General features: G+C 47.1%; 1 protein-coding gene across 1 annotated transcript in view; it reads right to left on the reverse strand.

Annotated features, from left to right (window-relative positions):
• The window catches only part of LOC110469521 (uncharacterized), a 612,305-nt gene that overhangs the window by 400,990 nt on the left and 200,741 nt on the right, over positions 1-10,574 (reverse strand). The window lies entirely within an intron of this gene.

The raw sequence follows: 10,574 nt of genomic DNA on the forward strand, positions 1-10,574 counted from the left end.
AAATCAGAAATCCTGAAATCCCGGTAAGAATAAAACAGTATCCAATTTCACTAGAAGGGAGGAGAGGGTTAAAACCTGAGGTTGAAAGGCTGTTAAACCAAGGACTGCTAGAGCCTTGTATGTCGCCTTTTAACACCCCTATACTCCCGGTAAAAAAGGCAGACGGATCCTATCGGCTGGTGCACGACCTTAGGGAAATTAATAAGCGAACCGTGGCCCGATTCCCAGTAGTGGCAAATCCCTATACTCTTTTAAGCAAACTGGGACCTGAAAATGAGTGGTATAGTGTAATAGACCTGAAGGATGCCTTTTGGGCTTGCCCTCTGGACGAATCCAGCCGAGATTATTTTGCCTTTGAATGGGAAGACCCTGACACGGGGAGGCGACAGCAACTCAGGTGGGCGGTACTTCCACAAGGCTTTACGGAATCACCTAATTTATTCGGGCAAGCCCTGGAACAAATTTTGCAAGACTATAAAACAGACCCAGAGGTAAAGCTAGTTCAGTATGTGGATGATTTGTTAATAGCAGGTAAAGAAGAAGACAAAGTCCGGAAGGAAAGTATTAAACTATTGAATTTCCTGGGACTAAAAGGATTAAAAGTCTCTAAAGCAAAACTACAATTTGTAGAAGAAGAAGTTAGGTACCTGGGACATTATTTGAAAAAGGGAGAAAAGAGAATTGATCCAGATAGAGTACAAGCAATCCTATCTCTGCCCCTACCGCAAAGTAAACGGCAAATTCGTCAGGTATTAGGACTTACAGGATATTGTAGGCAGTGGATTGAGAACTATAGTGGGAAGGCAAGATTTTTGTATCAAAAACTTACCCAAGACGGGCACCTCAAGTGGACAGAGGAGGAAAAATCTAAATTCCAAGAATTAAAAGAAACTCTGGTCCATGCTCCAGTCCTAAGCCTCCCAGATTTAAAGAGGCCCTTCTTTTTATTTGTTAATATCGCAGATGGAGTAACTTATGGAGTACTTACCCAGGACTGGGCGGGGAAAAAGAAACCTATTGCATATCTATCTAAAATTCTAGACCCTGTAAGCAGGGGATGGCCGGGCTGTTTACAAATAATTGCAGGCTGTGCAGAGTTAGTAGAAGAAGCAAGGAAGATCACCTTTAATGCCACTCTGAAGGTATTAACTCCACATAACATACGGAGTGTAATGCAACAAAAAGCAGACAAATGGATCTCTGATGCCAGGCTCCTAAAATATGAAGGGATTCTATTAGAAACCCCTAATTTCACTTTAGAAACCACCTCATTACAAAATCCAGCCTCCTTCCTCTTCGGAGAGCCCGAAACTGAATCACTAATACATGACTGTGTAATTACTATAGAAGAACAAACCAAAATTAGACCTGACCTGGAGGAAGAAGAATTAGAGACTGGAGAAAAATTGTTTGTTGATGGGTCATCCAGAGTAGTTGAGGGGCAAAGGAGATCAGGATATGCCATAGTGGGGGGGGCTGATTTAAAAGTAATCGAATCTGGACCCCTAGACAAAACATGGTCAGCCCAAGCCTGCGAGATATACGCTATCCTAAGAGCCTTGGAACTATTAAAAGGAAAAGAGGGGACCATCTATACAGATTCTAAATATGGATACGGGGTGGTGCACACTTTTGGAAAATTATGGGAAGAGAGAGGCCTCGTAAATTCACAGGGAAAGGACTTAATCCATCAGAAACTAATAATAGCCCTCCTGAGGGCCTTGAGAGGCCCTACTAGGATAGCAGTGGTCCATTTAAAAGGGCATCAACGGGGAATGGATTACCGGAGTAGGGGTAACAATGCGGCAGACTATGAGGCAAAGAAAGCTGCAATTATCAAGACATTAACCTTAAGTGAGGGAATTAGGAAGGACCTTGTAGATACCCCAAAGAACCCTGGGTCTACTACCCAGGATAAGCTTATATTTACAAGGGAAGAACAAGAGAAGCTTACAAAATTGGGAATAAAAGAGGAATCAGGGAAATGGCTGTTAAAGGATGGGAGGGAGGTTTTACCTAGAGCCATAGCCCAGCGGATGCTTAGTAAATTACACCAGAGAACACACTGGGGCGCTCAAGGACTGGTGGATCACTTTGCCACCCATTATATGACAGTGGGCCTACATGACTTAGCGAAAGGGATTACTAGAAGCTGTCCAACCTGTCTACGAGTAAACAGAAGAAACCTAAGGAAGCTACCCCTGGGTGGGAGGCCAGTGGCAAAGAGGCCCTTTTCAAATTTACAAGTAGACTTTACTGAGCTCCCCAAGATAGGGAGACTAAAATATCTTCTGGTTATAGTGGACCATTTAACACATTATGTAGAAGCAATCCCCACTGCCAGAGAAACAGCTCGGACGGTAACAAAAGCCTTGCTGGAAGAAATAATACCTAGATATGGGGTCCCAGAAACGATAGACTCTGATAAAGGCCCCCATTTCACTTCAAAAATAACACAGATGCTAGCAGAAGCTCTGGGCACAAAATGGGAACAACATACTCCCTGGCATCCACAGAGTTCGGGAAGGGTAGAAAGAATGAATGGGGAAATTAAGAAACAACTCACCAAATTAACACTAGAAACTAAATTATCCTGGATAAAATGTTTGCCGTTGGCATTATTAAATGTTCGAACTCAGCCACGAGCTGATGTAGGACTATCCCCATTTGAAATGCTATATGGGATGCCCTATTCCCTAGAAAAAGTTCAAACCAATCCTAATATTACTGATCAAAGTATTAATAAATACTTAACCATTTTAATGAAATATAAAAAACAGTTATGGGAAAAAGGGATGTGGGCCCAAAGACCACCCCTAGATCTTGTGTTACACCAGGTACAACCCGGCGACTGGGTCCTCATCCGGAGCTGGAAGGAAGATTCGATCACCCCAAAGTGGGACGGACCATACCTGGTTTTAATCACCACTGACTCCGCAGTCCGTACAGCAGAGAAGGGATGGACTCATGCTAGCAGAATAAAGGGGCCAGTGGATCCAACTCGATTTCATACAGCTTCCAAAGAAGCGAGCTGGAAAATTGACGGGAAGCCGGGGGATTTAAAGCTAACAGTAAAGAGAACTTACAAATAATTTTCATGAGCTCTATCAGCTCTAAAGACATTTGGGTTGGAGATAACTGGGAACTGCAAGTACAACTAGTTGGAGAAACAAAACCTCCAGGATACTGTAAACGTCTAGAGGATTCAGCCCAGCAGCCCTTCTATCGGTTCATCCGACTTGAAAAAGAACAGAGACCTTGGGAAGGGGAGGGCCACGCTGAACATCAAAGTATTAGAGTAAGGTGTAGTTGGTTAGATTGTCGTTGTTACCCTTTTGCCTGTTTTTCCTGCAAAATCTGTAAAGGATTGTGGTGGGCTCACTGCAGAAAGGGGAGAGCTCCAAAAAGTGTATGTCAACGCTGCTGGCTGGAGCAGCGCAAATTGACATCTGAAGTACTAAATTACAAGGTTGCCACTCGGGAATTGACTAAAGGATCCCCTGAGTGGTGGGAGGTTTTCGTAAAGGGAATCAACCCTGAATTCCACTGTTACCATTCCAACGAGCCCCTGGGTCCGTTTCTCACGGATATAGTCCAGGTTAAGTGTCGCAAATTAGTTAAAAAACTCAGGTGCGACACTCCACAGTTGAATACAAAAAATTGGATCTCCCGGAGATCAAAGTGGGAGAGAGGGAACGATCCCACCCCTGAAGAATATCTCTGCTGTCGGGAAGATGGCTTGCCCTGTAACTTGTAGCAACCAAGTTGACAGGCGAGACAGAGAGGTAGATAGTGGGGATGAGGGGCCCTCCCAAACCTTGAAAGAGAACGTAAATCATCATGAGTATGAGAATGGTGACAACGGAATGAGGGAAAATGGGAATGTAAAACTGAGCATGATAAGTAACATCCTCCCCTGCAGTGCGTATCACTCAATCCTATGGGTTTTTATGTTTGTATGGTTTCCCCTTCAGAGTGCTACAGCTAACTCACATGAACCCTTTAAATGGACCTTAAGCAGATGGGAAGATCACGATACCCGTCATATTTTACAAACAATAACGGGACCTGGAGCACCGAGCTTCAAAGTTGGAATCTGTGATTTAACTCGGAATTTAAAATGCGGGCGACTGTTAAACTTAACAAGCTTCTATATGTGCCCCGCTTCAAACCCAGGGAAGCAATACTGTAATTACCCCAAACATTATTACTGTGCCTATTGGGGCTGTGAAACAATAGCATCAGCGTGGGCTCCGGGTGGGGGATTAGATAAATATTTAAAGGTAGGACATGGACCAGTAGGATGTAAACGACCACGAGAGTGGCCTTGGACTGGGAAAAACTTACTTGGGAACTGCACCTTTCTTTACCTAAATATCACTCAACCAAGCGATTCTGGGTGGTTAATAGGCAAAACATGGGGGGTTAGGCATTGGATAGAAGGACATGATCCGGGAAATCTGATTCAAATAAAAAAAGAAGTAGCACCGCACGACCCTAGCCCTATAGGCCCAAATCCAATAATAAGCAATGACTTAAAAGAAAGTAATAAAGCCAGAGATAATGTTATAGACAAAGGTAATCAAGAACCTCAGTTATTAGTGCAGAGGTATACAACTTTATGGAAAATCATGCAAGCTACTTTTGGGGTTCTAAATCATACCCATCCTAACCTAACTAAAGGATGTTGGCTTTGCTATATGATAAATCCACCCTTTTATGAAGCTATTGGGATTACATCCGAAGCAAGGGAAATAAATGGTACAAATCCAAAGGAGTGTCTCTGGAAAAAAGAAGGAGATAATGTTCCAGGCATTACCTTGTCCCAAGTTAGTGGGCAAGGAAGATGCGTAGGAAAAATTCCTGCAGATATGCGACACCTCTGCAACACAACAATAAGCATTAACAGAACAGACAAACCTTTTGATTGGCTTATGCCAGCAGTCAATACTAAATGGGTATGTCAACAACTTGGAGTTACACCCTGCCTATCGGTAAAAGCCTTTAATAATTCAGACTTCTGCATTCAAGTTCTAATAATCCCCAGAATCGTATACCACCCAAAAGAATACGTGTTAGAACATCAACAAACCCCTGAACACTACTTAGTTAAGAGAGAACCACTTACAGCACTAACGGTAGCAATCTTGCTCAGCATAGGGGGAGCGGGAGTCGGAACAGGGGTCGCTTCCCTAGTAAGTCAAACCCAAGGTATGAAAGCTCTGCGCACATCTGTAGATGAAGATCTAAGTAGAATAGATAAAGCCATAAGTGAACTAGTTAAATCAGTAAAATCCCTTTCTGAGGTAGTCCTCCAAAACCGAAGGGGATTAGATTTGTTGTTCTTACAGCAAGGGGGACTATGTGTTGCTTTACAAGAAGAATGTTGCGCTTATGTAGACCACACAGGTATTGTAAAGGACACGATGGCTGAATTACGCAAACAAATAGAACAACGAAAAAGAGAAAGAGAATCCCAGAAAAGTTGGTATGAATCCTGGTTTACATATTCTCCCTGGCTGACCACTCTATTATCCACCCTTGCGGGACCAGTAATTTTACTAATTCTAATACTTACTTTTGGACCATGTATCCTTAGCAAACTTATTACCCTAGTGAAAAATAGGTTAGAAGCTGCACATTTAATGATAGTAAAGCCAAAGTATGAGCCACTTAGCGAAGTAGAGACTGAAGAGTATTTAGAGTTAAGCAAGAAAGAGTTAGAACGCTTTAATGAACAAAAAGAAGGTTAAAATAAAAAGGGGGGATATTGTTAGGAAAATAAGGCCTTTTTGTTCATATAGAGTCTCTCATATTCATAGAATAGAGTTTTAATTAGAGCTTGTACTTGTCTGAACATGTTCTCATCTTGTCAGGCATTCCAGTGTCTATCTCATGCATTCCAGTGTCTATGTCATGCATTCCAGTGACTATCTTTCAAGGTTGACTTCGTTACGAAGTTTTTAGGGAGTTAGAACTGTTTTGAAAAGGCTGCTACTAGACACCCAAACACCTAAGCAAATAGATATGTTTCAAGGATAGTTCCGTTACAGACTTGGCAAAACATGTAAACGTGCCTCGAGATAACATTTCTTGTTTTTGAGGGAATTTCCAGGTCGCAGAGACAACCTTAAAGAAGACCACTGGCGCCACCAAGAGGCAGAGAACGACCACCTAACAACAGGGTGCGCCTGCGCAGAAGAGACACTGGAGCGTCACCAGAGCGTCACACACCCGGAAGAGACAACCCAATAAGTGGGGGGGAAACGGGGAGCTAGGCGCGGTAGTTGAACCAACTGCCGCCCAGCGCGCGCTGGTTTGCTTTCGCTTTCTGCTATTAATAAATCCTTTTAATTGGATTTAACAGCCTATTGTGCTCGTTTATAACACTTTGTTTCCATTTTTGTGCCTGAAGTGTCCAGTCAGGAGCAGAGTGACTCTTGCCAAGGAACTTTGTGCTGCTGTCACTTGAATATTAAATCTGGTTTTTGCTGGGGAATTTTTCAGCGCTCTCAAGCCCTCGTTGGTCACAGGGTGAAGGAGCCCTGGCCCAGGCTCTGGCCCTGGGGGACACGGGGACGCTGCCGGGGGGTCCCTGTCCCCCTGTCCCACCCCCCATGGCTCCAGCCCCCGTCCCCGTGTCAGGCTCTGGGGTCGATCTCGTGGAACATCCTCTGGGGGAGGCTGCGGCGCCGGAGGTGGGGGGACTGGGGGGACAGGGGACCCCACTGTGCACGAGCAGCGTTGGACTTCTCTGGGGGGACCTGTGAGGGGGGTTGGGGCAGAGTGACCTCCCCAGTGACTTCAGTGTGTCCCTGTGATGTCACACAGCCCCGGTGATGTCACAAAGGCCCTCTGATGTCATATTTCCCCTATGATGTCACACAGCCCCTGTGATGTCACACAGGCCCTCTGATGTCATATTTCCACTGTGATGTCACACAGCCCCTGTGATGTCACACAGGCCCTCTGATGTAATATTTCCCCTGTGATGTCACACAGCCCCTGTGATGTCTCACAACCCGCTCTGAGATGTAACAGGCCACCTGTGATTTCACACAGATTCCCTGTCATGTCACAGCCTGCTCTTTGAGGTCCCAGTCTGCTCTGTGATGTCCCAAAATCTGTCCTGTGATGTCACATCCCAGCCTGTGGTGTCACAGACACCCTGTGATGTCACATCCAGCTCTCTGATGGCACAGCTACTTGTGTGATGTTATGCAGCCTCGCTGTGATGTCACAGCCTGCTCTGTGATGTCACAGTCAGCTCTGTGATGTCACAGCCCACTCTGTATTGTCTCAGCCTTCTCTGTGACATCACACAGCTGCTCTGTGATGTCACAGAGCCCTTATCTACGATGGCAGTGTCTTCTCTGTGGCCTCACAGCCAGTCTGTGATGTCACACAGCCAGCCTGTAATGGCACAGCCGACTTTGTGACATCACAACCTCCTCTGTGATGTCACAGCCTGCTCTATGATGTCACAGCCTGCTCTGCGATGGCAGAACTCACTTATCAAGTCACACAGCACCTCTGTGTGCTCACAGACCTACCCTGTGATGTCACAACACCTTCTGTGATGTAACACAGCCACCCTATAATGTCACAGCACACACTCTGACCTCACAGCCTGCTCTGGGATGTCATAAAGGCATCCTGTGATGTCCCATCCTGCTTTCTGATGTCACATAATAGACCAGTGATATCACTCTTGACTATATGATGTCACAACCTGGTCTGTGATGTCACACAATCACAGAATCACAGAATTACTGGGTTGGAAGAGACCTTTAAGGTCATAAGTCCAACCCACATACTAACACCACCTTAGCAAAACTATGGCACTGAGTGCAACATACAGTCTTTTTTTTAAACACATCTCATGATGATGACTCCACCACCTCCCTGGACAGACTATTCCAGTACTTTATCACCCCTTCCATAAAAAACTTTTTCCTAATATCCAACCTAAATTTTCCTTGGTGTAGCTTAGGACTGTGTCCTCTTGTTCAGTCACTTGCTGTGAGGAGAAAGAGACCGACACCCACCTGACTGCAACCACCTTTCAGGGAGTGTAGACAGTGATAAGGTCACCTCTGAGTGTCCTCTTCTCCAGGCTAAACAACCCCAGCTCCCTCAGTCGTTCCTCACAGGACTTGTGTTCCAGACCCCTCACCAGCCTTGTTGCCCTTCTCTGGACATGCTCCAGCCCCTCCATGTCCTCCCCAAACTGGGCGTCCCAGAACTGGACACAGCACTTGAGGAACAGTGCCAGGACAGGGGAGGAATGCCAAGTACACCAGTGCCAAGTACAGGGGAAGAATGACCACCCTGCTCCTGCTGGCCACATCATTCCTGATCCAGGCCAGGAGCCATTGGCCTTCTTGGCCACCTGGGCACACTGCTGGCTCATGTCCAGCCTGCTGTCGACCAGTGCCCCCAGGTCCCTTTCTGCCTGGGCACTGTCCAGCCACACCATCCCCAGCCTACAGCGGTGCAGGGGTTATTGTGGACAAAGCACAGGACCCGGCACTTGGACTTGTTAAACCTCACCTTGTTGGATTTGGGCCCTGGATCCAGCCTGTCCAGGCCCCTCTGCAGAGCCCTCCTACCCTCCAGCAGATCAACACTCACATCCACCTTGGTGTCACCTGCAAAGATGTCCTTGGTTCCAAGGGGCCCCTGAGTGTCACAATGTCCCTTTGGTTACACCAGGCCCTACACTGTCACACTGGTCTCCTTGGTTCCATGGGGCCTCAAAATGTGACAATGGACTCCTTGGTTCCATGGGGCTTCACAGTGTCACAATGTTCTCATTGGTGCTGCAGTTTCACAGGGGCCCCTTGGTTCCATGGGGCCCCAGGGTGCCACAAAGGCCCCATGGTCACATGAGGTCCCACACTGTCACAATGCTCTCTGTGCTTCCACAAGTTCCCTCAGTGTCACAATTGACTCCTTGTTTCCACGAGGCCACACAGTGTCACCATGGCCTCTGTGGTTCCACCAGGACCCAGTGTCACGGGGACTCCCTGGTTCCATTGGGCCCCAGAGCACCACAATGGAGCCCTGGTTCTATGGGGCTGCAGTGTCACCATGGTCCTCTTAGTTCCACGAGGCCCTGCAGTGTCACAATGGCCCCAGAGTGTCCCAATCATCACAGAATGACAGAATCAAATAGGCTGGAAAAGACCTTTGGAATCATCAAGTCCAACCAATGCCCTAATACCGCCTTGTCACCCAGACATGCCACTGAGTGCCACTGGAGAGGGACAGTGACTCTGCCACCTCCCCCCTGGCCTGCCCATTCCAATGCCCACTCACCCTTTTTGTGAAGAACTTCTTCCTCTTGCCCAGCCTAAACCTCCCCTGCTGCAGCATGAGGCTGTGTCTTCTTGTCCTGCCCTCCAGCAGATCCACACTCACACCCAGCTTGGTGTCACCTGCAAATTTGGGGATGGTGGGCTCGATCCCCTCACCCAGATCATCGGTGAAGATGTTAAACAGGACTGGGCCCAACACAGATCCCTGGGGGACAGCACCAGGGACTGGACACCAGCTGGGTGCAGCACCATCCCCACCCCTCTCTGGGCCCAGCTTCCAGCCAGCTCTTCCATCTCCCAGCCAGGAGGGAACCTGCCCAAGCCGTGGGCGGCAGCTTTTCCAGGGAATGCTGTCAGAGACAGTGTCCAAGGCTTTGCTGAAGTCCAGATGGACACATCCACAGCCTTTCCCACATCCACAGGTGGGTCACCTGGTTATAAAAGGAGATCAGATTGCTCAGGCAGGACCTGCTCCTCTTAAATCCACGCTGGCTGGCTCTGACCCCTCGGCCATCCTGTGGGTGCCCTGTGGTGGCTCTCAAGGTGATCTGTTCCATAACCTTCCCAGACACCGAGGTCAGGCTGACAGGCCTGGAGCTCCCCAGATCCTCCTTCCAGCCCTTCTTGGGGATGGGCTCACACTGGCACCTCCAGTGCTCTGGGACCTCCCTGCTGAGCCAGCACTGATGGTAAATGATGGGGAGCAGCTTGGGGAGCTCATCCACCAGCCCCCTCATCCCTCTAGGATGGATCCCATCTGCTCCCAGAGACACCTGTGAGCATTTGAGTGGCTCAGCAGGTCACCAGCTGCTTCCTCCTGGATTACAGGGGGCTGTTCTGCTTCCTGTGCCCATCTACCAGCTCAGGAGAGCTCTTGTCCTGAGAACAGCCTATCCTAATATTGAAAATTAAAAGAAACAAGATGTTAAGGAGCTTGGCCTATTCCTTATCTTTAGCTACTATGTGGAAAAAATGACGGGAGACAAGTCCATTCTATAATGTCAACAAGTCTCAGTTTATTTCAAGCACACATGTATAGTTATACCCGTTATAATGAAGCTCATGCATATTGCAAAATTTAAGCTCATCATTGGTGTATGGAAAACAGGTCAATCCCGCCTTTGGAGCTTTCTAAGCTTGCTTTGTCTTCCCTTACATTTATCTTTTTTGCTGAACATTCTACTGTTGAGAACCAGCTTAGCCAAGGACATAAGATATTATTGCTACATCTGCTATTGCTGCACTGTGCAATTT

The sequence above is a fragment of the Lonchura striata genome, chromosome 37, assembly GCF_046129695.1.
Source record: "Lonchura striata isolate bLonStr1 chromosome 37, bLonStr1.mat, whole genome shotgun sequence".
NCBI lineage: Eukaryota > Metazoa > Chordata > Aves > Passeriformes > Estrildidae > Lonchura > Lonchura striata.